This window comes from Monodelphis domestica, chromosome 1, assembly GCF_027887165.1.
Source record: "Monodelphis domestica isolate mMonDom1 chromosome 1, mMonDom1.pri, whole genome shotgun sequence".
NCBI lineage: Eukaryota > Metazoa > Chordata > Mammalia > Didelphimorphia > Didelphidae > Monodelphis > Monodelphis domestica.
In genome coordinates this window covers 255,644,441-255,653,165 of record NC_077227.1, presented here as the reverse complement: position 1 = coordinate 255,653,165, position 8,725 = coordinate 255,644,441, and the positions used below count along the sequence as shown (strand labels likewise).

The 8,725-nt window shown below is 38.9% G+C and overlaps 1 non-coding gene across 1 annotated transcript; it reads right to left on the bottom strand.

The window, feature by feature from the left end:
* Nucleotides 1–1,804: 1,804 nt before the first annotated feature.
* On the bottom strand, nucleotides 1,805–1,932 carry LOC130456768 (U6atac minor spliceosomal RNA). The gene has a single exon (XR_008915810.1). It is a non-coding gene; the product is annotated as a U6atac minor spliceosomal RNA (small nuclear RNA).
* Between the last annotated feature and the right edge of the window lie 6,793 nt (nucleotides 1,933–8,725).

Below are 8,725 nucleotides of genomic sequence, written 5' to 3'. Positions count from 1 at the left end.
ACTTAGAACATGATGACGAAATAATCTAAAAACAGGATTCGATAACTTATTAATAAAGATAATGCTACCTATTAGATAAATGCAGCTACCCATTAGGTAAATGCAGCTCCTCCCCACCCACCTCCATATGGGAACACATCTGGTGAGCAGGAGAGGGAATGGTGATTTCTGTGATTTTGGGACATCTGCCAAGTCTGAAGGGCCCCAATTCCATGTGGGTGGGACTTTTATGCCTTTATGTGACCAGGAAGCCATAGCAATATGGCCAGAGGTCCCCAGGTTAAGCCTTAGCTCCCTGGGCCAATCAAGTCCTGAGGACAACTTTATTGCCTTTTAGGGGAAAAACCCAATCTACATAAGTGATGGTGAAAGGAGGGGGACCCCTGGTAGACAGTGATCCTTTCACAGTGATAAATCAACTTGGTTGTACAGATCATTGGACCTGGAGTCAGGAATACCTGATTTCGAATCCTTTCTCAGACACTTATTAGCTGTTTGACTCTTGGGCAAATCATTTAACTTCTGTCTGACTCAGTTTCCTCACCTGGGAAATGGAGATATAATAGCACTTACTGCTCAGGGTTGTTGCGAGGATGAAATGAGGTCTTGAGCATTTAGAACTTAGAATAGCACCTGGCACATAGTAGGCTTATAGTAGTAAATAATATTTTTTTATTTTTAAATTTTATTTAATCAGATGATTTAGAATAATTTTCCATGGTTACAAGACTCATGTTCCTTCCCTCCCTTCCCCTTACCCCCCTCCCATATGTGATGCACAATTCTGCTGGGTTTAACATGTGCCATCGATCAAGACCCATTTCCTTATTATTAGTATTTGCACTAGAGTGATCTTTTAGAGTCCACTTTCCCAGTCATAGCCCCACTGACCCATGTGATCAAATGATTGTTTCTTCTGTGTTTCTTTTCCCACAGTTCTTCCTCTGGATGTGGATAGCATTCTTTGTCATTTGTCCCTCCAAATAGTACTGGATCATTGAAGTCCATTACATTGGATTGTACCACAGTGTATCACTCTCTGTGTACAATGTTCTCCTGATTCTGCTCCTTTCACTCTGCATCACTTCCTGGAGGTCGTTCCAGTCTCCATGGAATTCCTCCAGTTTATTATTCCTTTTTGCACAATAGTATTCCATCACCAACATATACCACAATTTGTTCAGCCATTCCCCAATTGATAGGCATCCCCTCGTTTTCCAATTTTTGGCCACCACAAAGAGAGCAGCTATGAATATTCTTGTACATGTCTTTTTCCTTATTATCTCTTTGGGGTACAAACCCAGCAGTGCTATGGCTGGCTCAAAGGGCAGACAGTCTTTTATTGCTCTTTGGGCATAGTTCCAAATTGCCCTCCAGAATGGTTGGATCAATTCACAACTCCACCAGCAATGAATTAATGTCCTGACTTTGTCACATCCCCTCCAGCATTCATTACTTTCCTTTGCTGGCATGTTGGCTAATCTGCTAGGTGTGAGGTGATACCTCAGAGTTGTTTTGATTTGCATTTCTCTGATTATAAGAAATTTAGAACACTTTTTCATGTGCTTATTAATAGTTTTGATTTTTTTAATCTGAAAATTGCCTATTCATGTCCCTTGCCCATTTATCAACTGAGGAATGGTTTAATTTTTTATACAATTGATTTAGTTCCTTATAAATTTGAGTGATTAGACCTTTATCAGAGGTTTTTGTTATAAGATTATTTCCCAATTTGTTGCTTCCCTTCTAATTTTGACTGCATTGGTTTTGTTTGTACAAACCCTTTTTAATTTAATGTAATAAAAAAAAAAACAGGTTAGATACCACAGAGTAGGTAGCAATGCCTTAACCATATGTGTGTTGTAAAGGCCACTAGGACCTCTTCCATCCTTATCAAGGGGAGTGCTAACCTTCTCTCCTTTCATACAACACTATAGTAATAAATAATAATATAATACTTCTTAGTAATTGTTGTTATTTAATTATTTCAGTTGTGTCTGACTCTTCAAGGACCTATTTGGAGTTTTTTTGGTCAAGATGCTGAGTGGTTTGCCATTTCCTTCTCCAGCTTATTTTCAAGATGGAGAAACTGAGGCAAACAGGTATAAGTGATTTGCCCAGGGTTACACATCCAGTAAGTATCTGAGGCTGATTTGAACTCCAGAAGATGAATCTTCCTGACTTCAGGCGCAGCACTCTAGCCCTGGTGCCACTTCGCTGCCCCTCAATAACAGTAATAAATGCTTCTTCCCTTCCCTGATGAGGAACTCCCTTTGCTATCAATCCGTATCACTTAATGGACCCAGGATCTTTGTCTCTCTTTGAAAGTCTGGAAAGGTTTACCTTGACATTGGTGCTCAGTCACTTATTCAGGAAAGGAAAGGAAAGATAAATAGAAAAGATAACCAGGGGCCCAGTGGGGTTTTTCTTCCTCTACCTGAAGTGGGATGAGTTAGAACAAAAGGACCACTCAGTCCCTTTTGTCTAGCCAAAACAACTTCTTTCAAGTCAAACAATATTTAAGTGCCTATTAGTGTAAGTACTGTGGTAAGTGCTGGGGAGTACAAAGAAGGCAAACACAATCCCTCCCCACAAGGAGTTAAGGCTCTAATGACACAGACTTGTCATGCAAATAATTGGTACTAACAAGAAATATAAAGGACAAATTGTAGATAATTGCAGAAGAGAAGGCACTAGAATTAAAATGGACCAGGAAAGGCTTCTTCCAATTAGCTGAGACTCTAAGGAAACTAGGGGAAATCATAAAATGGAGGGGATTAAGGAGAGAACTGTGTGACTTTGGCTAAATCCCTTCCCAGTTAGGGTCTCAGTTTCATCTTCTGAAAAATGAGAAGAATGGGCAAGATGACCTCTAAGGTCTCTTCTTCCTCTGAATCTGTATTTCTGTGATCACCTGACTGAAAATCAGTGCTTTCCCCCTTCTATCACCCCGACTCTCCTTTGGCTTCTGGAGACCTGCAAATTGCATTTAACACCAATACTACCCATTTGGACACCTGATGACACATTTCAATATGTCAAGAACCTGGTTTGGCCCAGGTGCAAGTGGTTAAAAACAATCTTAAGCAGGTTAATCTGCAAATCAGAAGCTTGAAGTTACTGCCCACAAAAAGCCAAGACTTACACCTAGATCTTCTGGACTCCAAATCCAGAATTCTATCTACTTTCTGACTATTATCTAGCATTCAAGAAATCTTAGAGTCCATTAGATTTCGATTTCATTGACAGCAGGGACAATCTTTTGCCTTTGTATCCCCTGTAACATAAATGAATACTTGTCAACTTTTTTTTTTTAAAACTCTTACCTTCTGTCGTAACAACTTTAAGACCAAAGGACAAGGGTTAGAAAAATGGGGTTAAGTGACTTGCCCAGGATCACACAGCTAAGAAGTGTCTGAGGTCACATTTGAACCCAGGTCCTCCCAGTGTCAGACCTGGCATTCCATCCATTGTGCTACCCAAGTGCCCCTCGACTGAATGCTAACTAACTACTTCCTGACACTGTCTCTCTTTCTGATTTCATCCTTTTGGGGTATTTTTGGTATTGGTAATGTAATTTCCCCTGAATTACCTTGTGGAGTTATTGGGATTATTTTCCCCCTCCAAAATGATTTTCCTCAAGGGTAAAGAAGGGGTCACATGGTTCTTTTGTCTCAGCCACAGGGCCTCACACAAGCCTAGGTGCTTCGTAAATCTTTGCTGGCTTGAAATCAGCTCGATAGCCTTTTCTTGTCTGATTTCTCTAGGTGCTGCTTTATGAACCTTAGAGACCCATCAAGCTGTGAGTCATTATTATTGTAATCAGGCTGAAGCCTTTGAGTAAAGCTTCCATGGCCTGTCATGGTCAGGAGGGACAACCCTTGGCTTTATCACAGATGATTAATGTTGAAGTTTTACTGCCTGAATATCAGTCATCATAGATTTATGAAAATTAGAATCAAATCAAAACAGGGAAGGCTTCCTTCCCTTCCCATCCTCTCCCCTCCTTTCTTTTCCTTCACTTCGTGCCAGGGAACACATATCCTCAGCCTATTCCTGGGTCATGAAGGGAAGGGGCACTCAATGCCGTTTTGTGGCTTCCCTTGGGAGCTTCCATTGGCCTTGAAGTCCAAGATGCTTCCCTTATTTACTTAGCCCCAGCATTGACTCCAAGTATGGGTCTCTCTTTGGCATTAATGGAGAAAAGTTAAGTAAACTTTTGAAAAGCAATGGAGCATGACCAGATGACCTGATGGTAGAATTCCAGCTTTTTAGGTTTTGCCAGGCTGTGTAGAAGTCTTTGAAAATGAAATTTATTTCCTTACCTGAAATTCTTCTCCACCCCAACCTTGATTTCTAAGTCATTTCTATGAGAGGATTATTGCAGAAGCCCATAAGGTCTGGGAATGTTGCCTGGCTTCTTTTATCTTTCATTATTATCATTTTTTGAAAAAATTAATTAATTAATTAATTTAGAATATTTTTCTATGGTTACAAGATTCATGCACTTTCCCTCCCTTCCTCCCACCCCTCTCCTGTAGCCAATGAGCAATTCCACTGGGTTTTACATGTGTCATTGATCAAGACCTGTTTCCATATTATTAATATTTGTACTAGGGTGATCATTTAGAGTAGCTGGCTTCTTAAAAAAAAAAGCTATTTATAGATACTTTTTGGTTTTAGTCACATTCATTTCCAAATAAATCCTCCTTCCCTGTCCTACCCATCTAGTCTTGTATCAAAAATTGTTAAGAGAAAAAGAAAAAAACCAGTTCAGCAACATCAACTCCTCAACTATGCCTGACAATCTAGGTAATATTCTTTGAATATTTTTAAAATTTATTTTTTTAAAGATCTTTTCCCATGTTTACATGATTCATTTTCTTTCCCTCTTCTCTTCCCTTCCCCCTCCCAGAGCCAACAAGCAATTCCACTGGGTTGTACAAATGTTATCACTTGATACTTATTTCCATATTATTAATTTTTGCTATAGAGCAATTTTTTAAAGCCTAAACCCCAAATCACACACCCATATATACATGGGAGAAGTGATGTCATATGTTTTGCTTTTGCATTTCTACTCCCATAGTTCTTTCTCTCAATGCGGATAGCATTCTTTCCCATAAGTCCTTCGAGAGTGTCTTGCCTTGTTGCATTGCTACTAGTAGCAAAGTCCATTACATTCAATTGTGCCACATTGTATCAGGCTCTGTGTACAATGTTCTCCTGGTTCTGTTCCTCTCACTCTGCATCACTTCCTGGAGGTTGTTCCAGACTCCATGGAATTCCTCCACTTTATTATTCCTTTTTGCACAATAGTATTCCATCACCAACATATACCACAACTTGTTCAGCCATTCCCCAATTGATGGGCATCCCCTCGTTTTCCAATTTTTTGCCACCACAAAGAGTGCAGCAATGAATATTCTTGTACAAGTCTTTTTCCTTATTATCTCTGTGGGGTACAAACCCAATAGTGTTATGGTTGGATCAAAGGGCATGCATTCTTTTAAATCCTTTTGCACATAATTCCAAATTGCTCTCCGGAATGACTGGATTAATTCACAACTCCACCAGCAATGCATTAGTGTCCTGATTTTGCCACATCCCCTCTAGATAATATTCTACACTTACTATTCTCCTCAGCAAAAAAGGGATCTTAGATTTAGAACTGAAAGGAACTCTAGGAGTCATCTCTCCATGGCCAACCTCAAGGACCAGCCATGTCTCCAACCCTCTCATTTTAAAGAAGGAGGTCTATTTTCTCAAGCCTTCTTTGGGACCAAGCTTGATCGTTCTAATTTTATCTTTATTTTTATTACAATAACAAATTTACACATAAGTTTTTTTTTTTAATTCTTACTTTCTATCTTAGAATCAATAGCGTGTATTGGTTCTAAGGCACAAGAGTGGTAAGGGTTGGGCAATGGTGGTTAAGTGATTTGCCCAGGGTCACAAAGCTAGGAAGTGTCTGAGGACAGATTTGAATCTAGGACCTCCTGTTTCTGGGTCTGGCTCTCAAACCCTGAGCCACCCAGCTGCCCCCACAGATAAGTTTTCTAAACTTACATGATACACATTGTCTCTCTTCCCTCTTTCCTCCCTCCTCTAGGAACTGACAAGCAATTCAACTGGATTATACATGTTTGATCATTCTAAGTACACAACATGCAGTTACAGAGGGCAGCTAGGTAAGGTAGTACAGCAGATAGAGTGCTGGATTTGAAGTCAGGAGGACTCTTCTTCCCAAATTCAAATCCAGCTTCAGATACTTATTAATTCTGTGACTCTGGGTAAGTCACTTGTTTGCCTCAGTTTCCTCAACTATAAAACGAGTGGAGAAGGAAATGGCAAATCACTCCAGGATCTTGGCCAAGAAAACTCCAAATGGGGTCATGAAGAGTCAGTCATGGCTGAAATGGCAGAAAAACAACAGTGATTACATTCAGTATTTTCTTTTGTTCTGTTAGAATGTAATTTCCTTGACTCTTTTTGTGTGCCTGGCATAGAGTAGGTGCTTAATAAACATTTATGGATATTTATATATTTTTAAAGATTGATGCTGATATATGTATATTTATGAATTGATTATTGATTGCTCTATTGATCCTTTCCATTTACATTGCTGTGGTCATGTGTGCATTATTTCCTTGGTCCTGATTATTTTATCCTTTACTAGTTCTTAGGACTATGGGATCAGAGATTTAAAGGTAGAAATCATTATGTCCAACCCTCTCATTTTATAGTTGAAGAAACTGTCACTCAGAGAGTAAGGTGATTTGCCTAACATTACACAGTTAAGTAATAACAACTAATAGCTAACATTTATATAGCACTTACTATTTATCAGGCACTGTGCTAATAAGTATTTTACAATTATTATCACATTCAAACCTCATATCATCCTTGAGAGATAGTGCTATTATTGTCTCCATTTCCTAGATGAGAAAACTAAAATAGAAGTTATGTTGTTGTATGTATGTAATATGTAACATATTAAGGTATGTTATCTACTGTGCCACCTTTATTCTTCAGTTATTTCAACCATGTGGGGCTCTTCCTGACCCCATTTCAGGGTTTCTAGGCCAAAATACTGGAGTAAATTGCCAATTCCTTCTCCAGCTCATTTTACAGATGAGGAAACTGAGGCAAACAGGATTGAATGACTTACCCAGGGTCACATAGCTGGTAAGTGTCTGAGGTTAGATTTGAACTCAGAAAGATGAGTCATCCAGACTCTAGGTGTGGCCCACTATCCACACACCATCTAACCTGACATAAATTAGTGACAAAGAAGGAAAGTCTTCCTTATGTAGGATTTAAATTAATATCCAACACTCTAAGAATTATATTTTACAGAGTTTATTAATAATCACTTGAAGTAGAAGGTATAAAAAGGAAATAGAAGTAAAAAAAAAAACCCCAACCTAATTATCTAACAAAATTAAGACCATGTGAGCAATAGTCTCCTGGCTTTCACCTCACACCACCTCCACCAAACCAATCAGATCAAGAACTTGAGAGGCGGGGCTACATAGAATTTATAACCTTCCTATATTAGCACATAACGTGAGGAGAGTGGGATGCTGGGAATTGTAGTTTTTAGGTTTATAGATTCTAATTACAAAATTAGCTTCTTTGGATTCTCTATAGTTGTCCTTTTATATGGTTTAGTAATATTCCATTAAATTCATGTGCTATCATTAAAAAAATCCAACTTCTAACTGATGACCATCTACTCCCTTTCTGGTTGATCTCATTAACTTATTTTTTTAAGGGCCAACACTGAAAATGAGTGATGGGTGTACTATGTGTAATTAGAATCTATTACCCTACAAACCACAATCCCCAGAAAAACTACGATTCCCAGCACCCTATTCACTTCCTGTCATCACATGCTGATGTAGACAGGACATAAATTAGGTGTAGCCCTGCCTCTCACTCTCTTTCCTTCCTGTTGAGGCTTTGGTGGAGCAGGGATTTTTGAGCAGGTAGAAAAACTTAGTCATATGGTTCTATTTTGTCAGATCATAAACTTTCTAAAATTAATACTTGAAGCATTGGACATTAATTTAAATCCTACAACTAGTTTGCTTAAGTAGGCTTGCCTATGGGCACAATTAGGTGACAATTTCTACAGGGTTGTCTACGAGTATTGAGTCACAGTCCAAGAGTCTATCTGCAGCCTAGATCTCCAAAATGCTGGATTTGAGAGGGATGGGATTTAATCCATTCCAATTACAAATTTCACTTTGCCAATTAAGGAGAAAAGGAAGAAGCTGAACTTGAGAGGTCTTTCTCAAACTGTTTCTAGGAAACAGTACACCATCATGAAAACTGAACTAAGCACACAGCAGGTACAGGAGCATCTTACTTGATTTGACCAAGTGTTCCTGAAAAGTGTTAGAAAGTACTAAAAAGACGCTAGAGGAGATAAAGGCAAATTTTCCTGTAAAGGAAGAGATCCTTCAGCAACATGTATAAATTTCCCTAACTTTTTGCCTTGGGGGCATTTAGGAGATGTAATGGATAGAAACCTGGACCTGGAGACTGGAAGTCCCAAGTTCAAATCTGACCTTAGACACATAAATTTTCCACCCTAAACAAGTCTAACCTTTGTTCCTCTCAGTTTCCTCATCTGTAAAATGAGGATAACAGTACTAGTTACCTCCTACAGTGACTGTAAGGATCAAATGTGTTAATAATTGTAAAACTCTTAGCACAT